This window comes from Triticum dicoccoides, chromosome 2A (genome assembly GCF_002162155.2).
Source record: "Triticum dicoccoides isolate Atlit2015 ecotype Zavitan chromosome 2A, WEW_v2.0, whole genome shotgun sequence".
NCBI classification, from domain to species: domain Eukaryota; kingdom Viridiplantae; phylum Streptophyta; class Magnoliopsida; order Poales; family Poaceae; genus Triticum; species Triticum dicoccoides.
This window is the reverse complement of record NC_041382.1, coordinates 40,024,514-40,031,006: the sequence shown is the minus strand read 5'-3', so window position 1 is coordinate 40,031,006 and position 6,493 is coordinate 40,024,514. Positions and strand designations below refer to the sequence as shown.

Below are 6,493 nucleotides of genomic sequence, written 5' to 3'. Positions count from 1 at the left end.
TTTTTTTGTTCATGAGAGAGGCGGGGACGTTGAGGGATCATAGATGTATTTTTTCAGAATTTTCTATCGTGCATAGACGGATTTTAGACCACGGGAGCACCCCCTCTCTATCGTTGCAAAATTTGCTAAGTGATATTAAGAAGGAAGGAAAAGAAGTATAGGAAAGAAAGAAAATAAGAAGAGGAAAGAAAGAAGAAGAGAGGAAGAAGAGGAGAAATAAATAAGAAGAAGAAAAAAGAAGAAAAAGAAGAGGAGAAGAAGAAAGGAATAGTGGAGAAGAAGAGAAAATAGAATATATTCTATTTTCTCTTCTTCTCCACTATTCCTTTCTTCTTCTCCTCTTTTTTTCTTTGATCTTCTCCTCTATCTATTCCTTTCTTCTTCTCCTCTTTCTTCTTCTTCTTCTTCTTCTTCTTCTTCTTCTTCTTCTTCTTCTTATTAATTTTTATCGGGAACAAGGGTGTCGAGGATCGCCGAGGGGTCGAGGCTCGGGAACTAGGGTAGAGGGTTGAGGGTCGTTAAGGGGTCAAGGGTCGAGGGTTTCAGGGTCGAGGGTTCGAGGGTTCTATAGGGTCGAGGGATCGAGGGTCGAGGGTTCCAGGGTCGTCTAGGGGTCGAGGGTTCCAGGGTCGTCGAGGGTTCGAGGGGTCGAGGATCGCCGAGGGGTCGAGGATCACCGAGGGGTCGAGAGAGAGATTTCCTAGTGTCAAAGTATTGAAGAAATCCATGGCTTCATCATTAGCCGGAAGTAACTAGGGCATGACGAAGTCCTCCAAAGTTATTTTGGAATGGTGTCCCGGATAGGATAATTTGCCTTTTTGTATGAATTTCAGCAAAGGCCTTCCTAATAACGATATTTGGAAGGTTCTTGCTGAACTTTGTACCAAAAAGCGAATTATCCTATCTAGGACTCCGTTCCAAAATAATTTTGGAGAGCTTCGTACCATCATGCACCTGTTACTTTTGCCTAATGATGAAGACATGGTTTTGTTGAATCCTTTGACACTAGGAAACCTCCCGACCCCTCGGCGATCCTCTCGAACATGAGAGGAAGAAGAGGATCGCCGAGGGGTCGAGGGTTCCATGGTCGTCGAGGGTTCGAGGGGTCGAGGATCGCCGAGGGGTCGAGAGAGAGATTTCCTAGTGTCAAAGTATTGAAGAAATCCATGGCTTCATCATTAGCCAGAAGTAACCAGGGCATGACGAAGTCCTCCAAAGTTATTTTGGAATGGTGTCCCGGATAGGATAATTTGCCTTTTTGTATGAATTTCAGCAAAGGCCTTCCAAATAACGATATTTGGAAGGTTCTTGCTGAACTTTGTACCAAAAAGCGAATTATCCTATTTAGGACTCCGTTCCAAAATAACTTTGGAGAGCTTCGTACCATCATGCACCTGTTACTTTCGCCTAATGATGAAGACATGGTTTTGTTGAATCCTTTGACACTAGGCAACCTTCCGACCCCTCGGCGATCCTCTCGAACATGAGAGGAAGAAGAGGATCGCCGAGGGGTCGAGGGTTCCAGGGTCGTCGAGGGTTCGAGGGGTCGAGGATCGCCGAGGGGTCGAGAGAGAGGTTTCCTAGAGTGTCAAAGTATTGAAGAAATGCATGGCTTCATCATTAGCCAGAAGTAACCAGGGCATGCCGAAGTCCTCCAAAGTTATTTTGGAATGGTGTCCCGGATAGGATAATTTGCCTTTTTGTATGAATTTCAGCAAAGGCCTTCCAAATAACGATATTTGGAAGGTTCTTGCTGAACTTTATACCAAAAAGCGAATTATCCTATCTAGGAGTCCGTTCCAAAATAACTTTGGAGAGCTTCGTACCATCATGCACCTGTTACTTTCGCCTAATGATGAAGACATGGTTTTGTTGAATCCTTTGACACTAGGCAACCTCCCGACCCCTCAGCAATCCTCTCGAACATGAGAGGAAGAAGAGGATAAAAAAGAAGAGGAAGAAGAAAAAAAAGAGGAGAAGAAAGAATAAAGGAGATCTCCTCTATTCTTTCTTCTCCTCTTTTTTTCTTCTTCTTCCTCTTTTTTTGTCGGGAACGAGGGTCGTCCAGGGACATAGATGTAGTGTCGTTGTTGTCGATATATACCCCCTCCCGATAGCTTCAACACATGGGGGGGGGGGTCGATATTACCCCCTCCTTGAAGCGTTCTCGAGGCCACCCCAAACCCTTGAAGCGTTGTCGAGGCCACCCCAAACCCTAGAGAAGCAGCGTCGAGGCCACTAATTAATATATATGATTCCTTACTATGATTAGGTAGCTAGTTCTACGTTTGCCACTAATATATCCATCTGTCATGTTTGAATAATAATTGCCATGTTGTAAATATTTGTAGAAACTATGGACACCGCCCGAGACGAAGCAAAAGAAGCGTTGTTGAGGGACATAATCGCAGAAGGAAGTGATGATGTCTCGTTGTTTCTCAACGACACCGATGGTCTGGAAGGAGAGGGTGAAGAAGCTGGCTACGGTGACGTAATGCCGGTGCAAGAAGAAGAACATGAGGACGGCTCCGGTGACCCAATGCCGGTGCAAGAAGGAGACCGTGATGACGGCTCTGGTGACCGAACCGAGTCCGGCCAGGTATATATATTAGTTAAGCCTGTGCTGACTAGCTGATTGATGCATTCATTGTTTTGGTATGTACACATATTAATTAAGTCTTTGTTCTTTTTTCTAGCCCTCCGGATCGAGCACAACTTCGGTAAAGAGACGAGGCCCGAAGAAAAAGTTGAGCTCAGATGAAAGGTTTGAGATCATCGCAATCGCTCCCGACGACCAACCGATTGAACCCATCCGAACAAAGAACGCATTTGTTGCTCAGTGCGGGGTTCTGGTTAGGGACAAGATCCCGATAAGCATCCAGCAATGGTTTAAGCCGGCTACAGAAGACCCTGAGGTGTCTTGTGTCAATGATATGCAGAAAAATGATCTTTGGACTGAGCTGAAGTCAAATTTCACCCTACCGCCAGAGGATAATCCAGAGAACCCAGTTAAAGAGCAATTAATCAAGTCTTTTGCTCTTAAGAGGATGGCAGAACTATTCAGGAGGTGGAAGAAAGAGCTGAATAAGTTTGTCGAAAATGATGAGACACTAGAATTCAAGGGCAGATATGAGAAGATCAGAGATCACTGACCCGCATTTGTGGCCCAGAAGACATCGGAAAAGAGTAAGAAGATGTCGGCGACAAACAAGAAAAATGCTGCGAAGAAGAAGCATCACCATCGCACGGGGTCAGGTGGCTACCTCATAGACCGCCCTAAGTGGGCCAAGACTGAGAATGATCTGGTTGATAAAGGGATCGAACCAGAGACAATTAACTGGCCAGACCGTTGCCGGACTTGGTTCTTCGGGGCTGGCGGAATCTTGGACCCTGTAACAGGGAAGTGCATTTGGACGAACGATCAAATGGACATGCCAGTCAGGAAGCTTAAGCAGTATATCGAAGCAGCGCAGCAAGGGACGTTCTTTCCAGATAGAGAGAACGACGAGCTCACAATGGCCCTCGGGAATCCTAAGCACCCTGGACGGACACGAGGCACGCCAGGCTCCATTCCGTGGAAGGTTGGGTTTCCGGACGCAGGCGGTTACAAATCCCATGAGAGGAGGAAAAAAGTGCAGCAGACCCAAATGCAGGCACTGCAAGCAAGGGTAGACGCGATAGAGGAACGAGAAGCAAATCGCATCAAACGTACTGCCGAAGCTTCCCCCGAAGCTACCCCACCATCTCAGCGCAGAAGCAGCATGGCTTCCACCGAGCTGCTTCAGCCGGAGCATGCCTTGACGGCTCCTGCCAGCTATCCCGTGGATGCTATCATGGAGTCTCAAAATTGCCACCTTATGACGCAATGGATGAATTTGAAGGTCAAGGCGGCTGTTGGCTCTGTTTATCCTACTGAACCCGGCGCAACTTTTCACTGCCGGCCGATTCCAGAAGGATATGCTAGGGTGATGGTGGATGAAATAACGGAGGGATTTGAGGACCTCCAGCTTGACCATCCTACCGGTGAAGGGGAGACTAGGCTGGGGTCTGCTCTGAAGACTCCATGCCTATGGCGGAAGGAGCTCATCAACCTTCCGAACTGGACGCCTCCTCCACCGCCTCCTCCTCCGGCGAGTCAGGGCACTCCGCCTCCTCCTCCGGCGAGTGACGATCAAGGCACTCGACCGGCTCCTTCTCCAGCGCGTGGCAGCACTCTGCCTCCTTCTCCGTCTGTGCCGACGCGCCCGAGCAGCCAGCCTCCTCCTTCTCCGCCTCGTCAGCAAGGGCGGAAGAGACCTGCCACCGCTCCGGCTGCTCCGGCGCGTCGTAGTCCTTCTCCTCCGCCTCGTAAGCAAGTAAAGAAGACAACCGCTCCGTCTGCTCGGTCGGCATCTAGCAGTACAACCAGAGGCGGGAGGACATACAGATTCGGTCCTTCTCTAAAGACTCCAGAGAAGTTACCATACGAGAGGACCCCGGAGGAGAACGCCGAGATCGCACGAACCAAAGTGGATGACTGGTTTCAAGGGTTGAAAGCAAAGAGACATCCACTTCCAGAGGAGAAGGTAGATCCGGTGAAAGCGAAGCGCACTCTAGCTGCCCTGACAAAACCACCGAAGTCTCCGCCGAAAGGAAACTATGAGCACATTATTGGAAAGGAATTTGCCGAAGCGGAGCGGTCGGGAAGTACTGTCAGTGATCAAAGGCTGAAAGAACGACGAGCTGGGAAACAAATTACCCAGCTCGGCAAACAAGTGAAGCAATCGTGCCCCCCGCTCAGGGTGCCTAGCCACAACGTCGCTAATGATCCGAGGATGGTGCCCGGTTATAGCAATCTTGTAGATTACCTGCCCGACGATGTACATTATGAACCCATCGACGTGCAGATACAAAGATACGAGTACGGGAAGCCTCTCGTCAAAGATGAAAGATCTCTATGAACGATGATGCGAAGATTGCATGATTGGTACTTGAAAATTTGCAGAGACTCTGGGGGGAGGAGTACTTTGTATGTGAAAGTTAAAAAGGAGCATGACCTCGTTGGAATTGAACTGTTGCCTGTTCCATTTGAGGAGTTCAATCAGTTTTTTAATCAATTGGCCCTTGATAAAACAACGGTCGCCTGCTACTGTCTGTAAGTAGTACTACTTCTGTCATTAAGTTTCTCTATATAGCTCAGCTATTTCATTGCATGTATTTATAATCATCCTCACTATATTATGCAGATTGAAGATCGCCGAATTGAAGAAAAGACAAGTCGGTGATATTGGTTTCATTAACACATATCTCATAGATGCAACTCAGGTTAAATTTCATGCCGCAGCTACCGAGGCCAACTTGCTACGATCGTTCGTAATAAATGAAAACAAAGATATAATACTCTTTCCTTACAACTTCAAGTGAGTGTTACTGTCTTGTGCGTATTCGGTTTCCCTTATATATTAGTCAAGGTTATAGTAATGTAATTGATGAGTTATGCATGCGTGTGCAGTTTCCACTATATTCTCCTAGAGATTAAGCTTGAGCAGGGATTAGTAACCGTCTTAGACTCAAGACGAAAAGATCCCCAGGACTATGTAGACATGACTCAAATACTCGAGAAGTAAGTTAAATCGATCATTATCCACCATATCAGCAACTTTGTTCATTTCCTGATATATCAAGTAATTGTTTTCTTTGTCCGGCAGGGTTTGGAGAAAATTCACCAGAAAAGCTCCGGGACTGCCGAAGGAGCTGCAATTTAGACACCCGAAAGTAAGTACTATAGTAGTATGTTCCGCATATCTACTAGTCATTCAAGCGCTAGTTTCATCAATACCATTTGGCATTCTTGCTTATCAGTTTGATTGACCTCTATTTCTTATAAAGTGGTTGTGGCAGGAACAAGGGAATGATTTCTGTGGATACTACGTTTACGAGTCCATCCGCCACACGACCTGTGAGCGGGGCTACACTGACGAACAATATGAAGTACGTAAATAATAACATTCACAATTTTATTTTATTACCATCATTTGTGTTGAGTTTCATTCATTCATATATATATATATGTATTGACCCCCTTCTTTAAATTAGATATTTCGGAAGCGGGATGAACTCCTAGCACCAGCTCGCATGCGAGCAATTCAAGAGGAATTGGCGGCATTCTTTCTTGACCACGTGATCCCTGAAGACGGAGAATTCTATGTGGACCCTGAGTCCGTATGATTATATTTGTAAGAGATAATTATTGTATATATGTAGCCGGTAGTGTCGGATAGATATACGAGAACTTGTTGTTCGACCAATCTCTCGGAGGAGAGGTGTTCGATATCACTTCTCTCTGTATGCATATATGTTCATGACGATCTTCTGTTTCCTTCGTTTGCTTACTAGCTAGCTAGCATGTCTAGTCCTCTCTATACGTATGTATAGTACGTAGCGTCGACCAAGCACGGACATAAGAGAGGACACTTCTCTCTATTAATTATAGCTAGCTAACACAATATATGAA

At 46.3% G+C, this 6,493-nt stretch overlaps 1 pseudogene; it reads right to left on the bottom strand.

The window, feature by feature from the left end:
* The window catches only part of LOC119357524, an 18,542-nt pseudogene that overhangs the window by 8,691 nt on the left and 3,358 nt on the right, over positions 1–6,493 (bottom strand).